Source organism: Phodopus roborovskii, unplaced genomic scaffold (assembly GCF_943737965.1).
Source record: "Phodopus roborovskii unplaced genomic scaffold, PHOROB, whole genome shotgun sequence".
NCBI classification, from domain to species: domain Eukaryota; kingdom Metazoa; phylum Chordata; class Mammalia; order Rodentia; family Cricetidae; genus Phodopus; species Phodopus roborovskii.
The window spans coordinates 644,002-652,863 of record NW_026125938.1 but is presented as its reverse complement, the minus strand read 5'-3'; the positions used below and the strand labels follow the sequence as shown (position 1 = coordinate 652,863).

At 32.7% G+C, this 8,862-nt stretch overlaps 1 non-coding gene across 1 annotated transcript; it reads left to right on the top strand.

Moving 5' to 3' along the window:
- The first annotated feature begins 7,677 nt into the window (after positions 1-7,677).
- Positions 7,678-7,814, top strand: LOC127218049 (small nucleolar RNA SNORA2/SNORA34 family). The gene has a single exon (XR_007834146.1). It is a non-coding gene; the product is annotated as a small nucleolar RNA SNORA2/SNORA34 family (small nucleolar RNA).
- The last annotated feature ends 1,048 nt before the right edge of the window (positions 7,815-8,862 follow it).

Sequence of the window (8,862 nt, the reverse complement as noted above, 5' to 3'; positions counted from 1 at the left end):
TATCAATTATTACTGTAATTTTTACTCCTTCATAACTCAACCTCAGCTCATCACAGGATCAAACAGACCCTGTCAGAACAGAGTAATATTTGAAGAGCACTTTGTAATTTGCTGATCTAGTTTTTCATTTTTTGCTTCCAGTTTGCCAAATAAGTCTCAAGAGAATCAAATGTAATCAGCTAGCTTAAGAGAGTGTTTTCCCACAATGACTTCTGTATACCTAGCCCTGTTAATTATATAATTCTCAAACATCTTGATGCTAACTGATAGGAATTGAAACATTATACTTAAAATTTCTGTGTGAGCAAAATGTTACTCAATCTGCTTGTATAGTATACAGAGAAATTGTTACGAAGTAATTTCCTCTAAGATAAAACTGTCCATCATAGAGGAAAACTTATTAAGGTACATGAAGCTTTAAATGGAGGTGAAATAGTCCATCTTTCAAGGAAGATCATTAATACACAAGATGGTGTAAAGGAAGTAAATCATTCTAACCTGCAGGGAATCTCATTAAATTCAGGAAGGAAACACTTTATAGGCTTCAGGAAGTCCCTGAAAATGACCAGATTCCCTAGGCCCCACCTTCCCCAAGCAAGTATATGCAGTAGGATTCCTGAGAGACATCTTCACACACATCTGTTTCTTCAAAGATACAAGGTGAGATGTCTGAAAAAAAAGATGTTTCAGTCTGTTTAACCACCTGTAGATTGTACATTGGGCTCCAGGTTTCTGTTGCTGTTTTTTTTTACATGCCCCCTGACACCCCCCCATCCCTTTCCCTAATTACTTCCCAGATTTCTATACCCCCTGACCTGTCACCAATGATGGGATGGTCTTTTAGATGTTACAGCTGTCTTCCAGCTATTTCTACTACTGTAAGTAATTCCTCACCTATATTCCTATAAGTAACTCCAACAAAACTTAAGGATTTGCCAAGTTAGACTTTGCTGGTATGCACACTTTGGTCTGCCTTCAGCTCCCTACCTAGGTTAAATAAATGTGCATGTTTCCCTGAAAATAGTGTAACAGAACAAATGTAACCTCATTTAATGCAGATTTTTCTGCTTAGAAAATACATCTATCTGTGAAACATTAGGTAGTAAAATTGATTGATATTTTAATTGCAATGAAAATATATAGGTACTTTGACCAGTTCAATAATGATAATATCATATTCATATTTGCATGTTTTTTGCAATATTCAATCTTTGTGAACTCAGTCTGGAAATGAAGTTATATCATTAGAAGGGAAGAAATGCTCATGAATTGTAATAACCAATTAATTTAGGTAATAAATGCTATATTAATATTGACAATAAAATAAAATAGAATAAAATGCCATGGTTCTATTCATTTTTAAAACAATCTCTTATATCATATTCATTTTTGTGTGAATGTATATGTAGGTGTGAGTCTATCCATGCCACAGTAAACCAGTAGATTTTGAGGAAAACTGATTTAATATTATTCTTCTTCTGTGTGTTTCTCAAGGATCAAATTCAGTTCCTCAGGCTTGATATAAAGCAGCCTTACTTGCTGAATGGCCTCACATGTCCCATACTCTGATCTTGATGAGGAAATATTTATCAAATTATTCTAGATATAATTGAAAAATATGGACTTGTTCTACTATGGTACTTAAGAAAACAAAATTGTCATTGTATTCCATAATGCCACCTAATATAATTATGATCAATGTGTGATTATTTTAATTTTTCTTTTGCTAAAATGAACTTGAAAAAGGACAAATTAAGTAAGATAGATATTTTCTTTTTCTTTTTTGAATTTTTTTTTTATTTTACATGTCGATCCCAGTTCCCTCTCCCTCTCTCCCTCCCTACCTATTATCCTCTGTGGAGCCTTACATTCACCCTGACCACCCTCTCCTCCCATCCCCCCCCACCCCAATGTTGGGTTGTAAATCTGTCAAGTCATTTGAATTAGGGACTAGCTAGTATGGCAAAGAAGATTTGAATGAAACTTTATTGTTAGTATTGCTTATCAATGGAGTGACTTAATTAGGGATTCTATTGCTAAGAAGAGACACTATAAACACAGCAACTGTTATAAAGTAACATTTATTTGAGGCTGGCTTACAGTTCACAGGGTTAGTCCATTATCATTAGGGCAAGAAGCAAGACTGCATGCAGGCTGCCATGGTGCTGGGGAAGTAGCTGAGAGTTCTATCTCTAGACTACAGGTAGAGCGGTCATAGTCTGAGCATCTGAGACCTCAGAACTTGCTCTTGGTAAAACATTTCTTTCAACAAGGCCACACCTACTCAAAAAAAGACATACCTCCTAATTGTGCCACTCTTTATTGACCTATGGGGGACATTTTCATTAAAACCATCATATTCCACTCCCTGGCCTAATAGATCTAATTACCTTATTATAATGCAAAATGCATTCAATTCCCAGTCTATTTCAGTATCAGCACTATTTAAAAGTCTGAAGTTCAAAGTCTCTTCTGACATTCATGAAATCTCTTAACTGCAATCCATGTTAAATCAAAATAAAAAAGCAGATCACATACTTCCTATATATAATTGTACATATCCAAACAGCTACACTCCATTGCCTATCTGTCTCAACGCATGTACACCCCTGAAACATGTCTGGCTTCAGTGTTTTACCTTACTCCTGAGGGCAAATTCCACAACCCCTTTCTTCTATCCTTTATTCCAGAAAATTGTGATGCCAAGTTCTTGTTCTTAAAGGGGCTGGAATATGGCCTGCCTAACAAATATCTTAGCAGCTTTCCTCAGATGTGGAAGGAGATTACCTTACCCTTTTCTCGTGGTCTTAACTATAAAGCCAGAACCATGTGGCCAAAGTTCTGTTGCTTCCTGAGGATGGAGCACCACCCCTCATTTTTTTTCAACAGCGTTTTGCTTTTGATGGTTTTCCTTTACTGCATAACTTTGACTGATCTCTAATTCACTCTATAAACCAGGCTGGCCTTGGACTCTGAAATTTGCCTGCATCTGACTCCAGAGTAGTAGGACTAAAGGCATGCATCACCAAACCTAAACTTTAATTTTTTCCCACAAGTTGGAAGCTTAGCTGTTTGGGGTTTATTGTTATGCCATTTATATAAAAGTCAATATAATAGGATTAGCATAGTTGTCCACTGCCAAATGATTAAATAAATAAATTAGTGCATATACAAAATGAAATAATATCAAGACTTAAAAATGAATGAAATCCTGTTCCTTGAAGGAACACAAATTAATCTGAAAGACATTATGTTTAATGAAATATGGTAAACTAGAAAAGAAATACCAAACAGTTTCACTTATGTGGAAACCAAAAATTTTCTTCCAAGTTGGGAGAATAGGCTGAATATAATGTTGCATCCCTTTAAGTACAGAATTCTGGAGGCAGAAGAAGGCAGTTCTATGAGTTTGAGGCTAGCCTGGTATACATAGTGAGTTCTAGAACAACCAGGATTATACAGAGAAACCCTTTGTAAAAAAAAAAAAAAGTAGAAAGAGAGAGAAATAAAGAAATAAAGACCATAAAAATATGAAAGTGTGTGTATCTATTTTTTTATTTGTGTGTGTGTGTGTGTGCATGTGTGTGTGTGTGTGTGTGTGTGTGTGTGTGTGTGTGTGTGTTTGTCTGTGTGTGTGTATTAGAAAACATCTCCACCCTTTAGGTTTCCTATGAAAAATCACAACTGTTTGAAAATCTGGCAGAACACTACAATCTCTTGTATTTTTTGTTCCATCACATAAAAATACTATTTGCTAATTGTTCTACACATTGAGCCTAATATCTGCAATGTAAGTTTTATGAAAGCATGTATAACCAGATAAGGGTTGTTAGTCATCTTTTCTGAACAAAGAAAAATGAAAATTCCAAATAGGTACTGTGAAAAATCTCAGCTATTTGAAAGTGGCAGAATTACATACTGAACAATGTAGAAAGATATGTACTATCAAAAGACCTTGCTGCCTTTTACTGTTTTGATGTTCCCATATCCATATATTTGTGTATGCATGCATGCATGTATGAATGTGTGAGATCTTGTCTTCAACCATGTGGATTCTAGAATCCAACTCAGGTCATCAGTGTTAGCAGTAAGCACTGTTAAACACTGAGCCATCTCACTGGCCCTATTTTGTTATTTTGGAAATAAAATATAATTGTTAAATATGAACTCTGTCTCAAAGGCACAACTTTACAAAATTGAGTCAATAATTGATTTTAGTTAAGGAAACCTGTAACTATATATTCTGAGCATCTTAAATGTTTAAGAGTAAATATTATATTAATATTCACACAGAGGTCAAAATGATTGCTTCTGTTTCAGAGGGGGTTTCAAATTTCCTTTCCTTGGAGAATGAAGTGTTTAAGTACCATCTATTTTTATTTGAATTCAATGAATAATAATGTTGTATAATTCAGAAAGGCACTTGAGAGGGAATATATGCCAAAATCAGTTTAAACTGGAACTGTTGTCAGTAAAAGACAGATGGAAAGCAAAAATATTTGTATTAGTTATAAAATATAGAAAGTGAGATTCAAATTAGGAATCAGCCTATTAAAAGACAATGTATCAACATTTGAAGACATAATTCATTTTACAGGGTTATTGCAATCTCTTTAACATTTTGCAGGATATGTCAGCTAATTGTAAATAAATCATAGAACATTGTTATATTTATTAATCTAACTTTCACAATGCTGCATTTGAAGTAACAAAACATAGCACAATTTTCAAATAGTTTTCATATTTAATCATATAAAAGCATAGCCACCTTTTCAAAAATATTTTCAATGTTTATAGTTCATTGTAAAAAAGTAAAATTAAAGACAACAAATGGTAGTCATTTTGCTTTCTCCATGTATGTAGAAATATCTTCAACAGATCATAATTTTTAAATTAGTTTTCTTGGCTTAAAATTTATTATGAGTTTATTTTTAATTTTAAAATATTTTTCAGTTTGTCTATGTGGATCTGCATGTATGTATGGTGCCCTAGTATCCCAGAAGAGGGTTTTAAAACCCATGGAGCTAAGAGTGTAAGTGATTTTGAAACATCTGACTTGGGTAGTATGAACCAAACCCAGGTCATCTGTAAGAACACCAACCATTCTTAAGCACTGAACCACCTCTATAACCCTATGTAATAGTCTCTTAATATAATAGTAGAAACTAATCTTTAGTTGTCAAAATTACTCATCTGGTTTAAGCAAATTGACAATAAACCATTTATCATCTCAAAAAGAAAAAGTAATATTTCCATTGGTGTTTTTAATTTTTATCAAGATATTTATAAAGTATACACACTTTATCAGGTTTCAATATAGGTAAGGAGTGATTTGTATTGTAAAAAAAGAACAATGCTTTCCAGAACTTGAAGATGGCAATTAATATTACTTTCTGATTTTCAGAGTGACAGAGAAAAAGGAGAAAAAAGTAAGGTTTCATAAGTGCCTCAAAATCATTGTTTTCTTTAAAATCACTGACTTTTGACTTTCCTTCCAAATTTAGAGAGAAAATTAAGTTCTATCATTATGATTTATATTGGAAGATACACATTAATCAACTTGGATTGCTTGGTGCCATTAACTTAAATAACAGAGACTCAAACTTCTTGTTCTATTCTGTAATCGACTTTTACTGCAGGAATATTCTAAAGAGATACCTGTGCACCTCTTTTTGCTATCAGACTATTGAATTACCTGCTGAAGGAAATGACTGAAGCCTTAGAGCTGAAGCACCCAGAGGAGAAACTTATCTCAGAAGAAATATTTGAACCTGTCAGATGACCTTACAGATGGCAGTTAGAAATGAGACAGGAGGAACACCTTGATAGACTGGTCAGTTATGTGCATCTGTTGCTTTCTATTTGAGTCCCACTTTCAAGTGAGGTACATTGAAAACAAACGAGAAAAATCTATTTTCCCACATTTCAAAAATTGGCTCTTTCAATTGGCTTATTTGAGGACATCAACTTAACCTAACTTGTTGGAGGTATGGATGTGACCCCTTCATTAAGTTCAGCAGCAATTATATATATATATATATATATATATATATATATATATATATATACACACATATACATGTGTGTGTGTATGTGTGTGTATGCGTATGTATATGTATATTATATACATATATATAAAATTTCCATGGTCATGAAGAAATACTTTCTTTGGATGATTCACTGCAGGGTGACCTCTATAAAGGGAACTTCTGTAAAGCACTTAAGTTTCATATATTATACAAAGCATATTAACAAGTTGTGGAGAAATGTTGTTTAAGCTTCTGTCTCTCACACAAATTATCATAAGCATGCCATACTGAAGAACCCGTATTATCATTTTCATTTTAAATTGTATCTTACGTTGGTCACAATGATTAAAATCAGATAAGTGAATTTTTAGATTCAGATGAGTGCATGCAATTTAAATACATTATCATTTCAAGAGTCACAGAATCTATGTTTCTGTGATTAAACAGAATATCACAATTTAATTATTTTTATTTATTTATTTGTACTTGGGCACATATGGAGTTGGTTATGTTCTTTCATTGTATGCATCCTAAGGGGTAAACTGGATTCATCAGGCATGGTGATGCCTTCACTTGATCTTGGTGACCCTGAATACACAGAGTATTAAAAACATGTAATAAGCAAACAATTTCCCAATAATTCCATTTAAAAGTACAGCATTTAATATGTAGTCCTTACAGTCAGTGATTCTGAAATAATATTGATTGTTCTTAGATATACTATGCTTGAATATTATATATGATATTTTTATTTTTCTCCTTTTTTCAATACTGACATTATTGCACTAAGCAAGAAATTTCTCTGTCTTTTAATGTCAGAGCCAAAGTTATGTCTGAAGTTTTAATTACTATGCATAAAAGATTCATAAAACAAAACAACACATAAAAACCACTCCTCTAAACTCTAAGGCCCTTGCACAAGAACAGGTACTTCCTGCGGCTTCCTGTATCTGGTAATGTTGCAGTTAAAACAAAATGTTAACATTGTCAATATTTAGATATTTTTGTTTGTTTATTTTTGACATTAATATCATTACAAAATTTCTTTCTTATCTTTCCCTCTTCAAAACACCATCATATACCATTCCCTGCTCTCCTTCAAATTCATGGCGTAATTTAATGCATTGTTATTGCATGCACATATGTATTTGTATATACATATATTCCCATACAGTTAAAATGTTCACAGGCATATCATGTTGGCTATCTAATGTGAAGTTTTGCTACATAAAAGGTCTTTGGTGATATTATTTTCTTATTGTATCCAAAGGAAATACAGAAGTTCAATATCTTTTTCCATAGACACATAAAATATATCTGATCTAAGATGCTTTAATCGGTATTCAGAAGTTCCATCTACACTGTCAAAATATTACCTTTTCAGTTGGTTTACTCTTATTGTTATACACAATATTATGAAATTAGTTCCCAAAGTTGACTATTCCAATTATGTAAAATACCTTTTCTGCTTTAACATAACTGTGAAATTGTTACATGCTGATATGTTACCTATATAAGATATCCTTTGGCTCAGATTATTGTTAAATAGGATCATAACCCATGCTGAAGACTTTCAACAGATGTACTATTTTCACTTCTCATGGTTTAACAGAAAAAAAGAAAATGTGCCATGGAAAATAAATTATAGTTGGCCCCAAATCAAGGTCAGCAGTGTGTTGAAGCTGTTGGTTTCAAGTAAGTGCATAAATAAATATCTCTCTATGGTCTGTTGGCCATTTTAGAAATTTAAAATTGTTATGGTCAATTCATTAGAAAGAAATATCTGAAAAAAAAGGAAAAAAATACAATTTTGTTTGTTAAGACATAGTCTAGAAACAGTTAACTGAACTGAAAAATATCAATGTATGTGTGTGTGTGTTTGTACACAACCACTTAATTTAGATCATATTGCAAAATAATAGAGTTAAAATTTGTCTGAAGGATTAGGATACTGTGTCTGTCACATATTTGGAGTAAACTGCTTTTTTATGTGAAATGAGACTAGTCCAAGAAGACAAAATTCACTTGAACATAGGACAAATGAAATACACCATCTACAGGTTGCTATGGTTTCAGTTCAGCAGAAAAATGAAGTTGGAAGGTCACCAATAAGTTCTGAAAATATTTCATTTTACAAAAGCAAATCCCATCAATTTAGTATGAAAACCTACCAAAACATAGAACTATACGTACACTTTGAAAATTACAAAACCATTAGTCAATATCTCATTAACCTGCTTTATTACCATGCACTGCTCTGAGCTGCTCCTCTGTTTCCAGTTAAGAAATGAGATTATGACTATTTGTTAGTTGAACTGACCACTTTTTTAGAAAATAAATTAAATTAGAAATTCAATCTTTGTTCATGTCACTTCTCAACTAGATTCAATCTAAGAATTTCATGTTCTGGTACAAAATTTCTACCTCTGAATCAACATTGAGTAGTCAGTCAATATAGTCAGTCAAATGATACAAAGGAGGACTTGAATGCAAAAAAATGAAAGAGGTTTAAAAACCAAACAAGCAAAAATGTTACAAAGGATGAAAAATTTCTAAATCATTCTAGTGGCTCCTAAGCAGTCTTCATTATGAAAGTCGAAAGGATATTTTGATCTCTAATGCATGAATTCTTACTTGGGTCATATGCCTCCACATTCCTTAGATTATTCATTTGATCTGATAAGAACAACCCAATAATTTATTTATGTTTTCTCAATTGCCCTATTGCTCCTATCTCTGATAGGATCAGAATGGAAATTTTACACACACACAAACACAAAAAAGATGTGATATGTATATTGAAGTTCTCCAAAATACTCATGAACTCATTTCA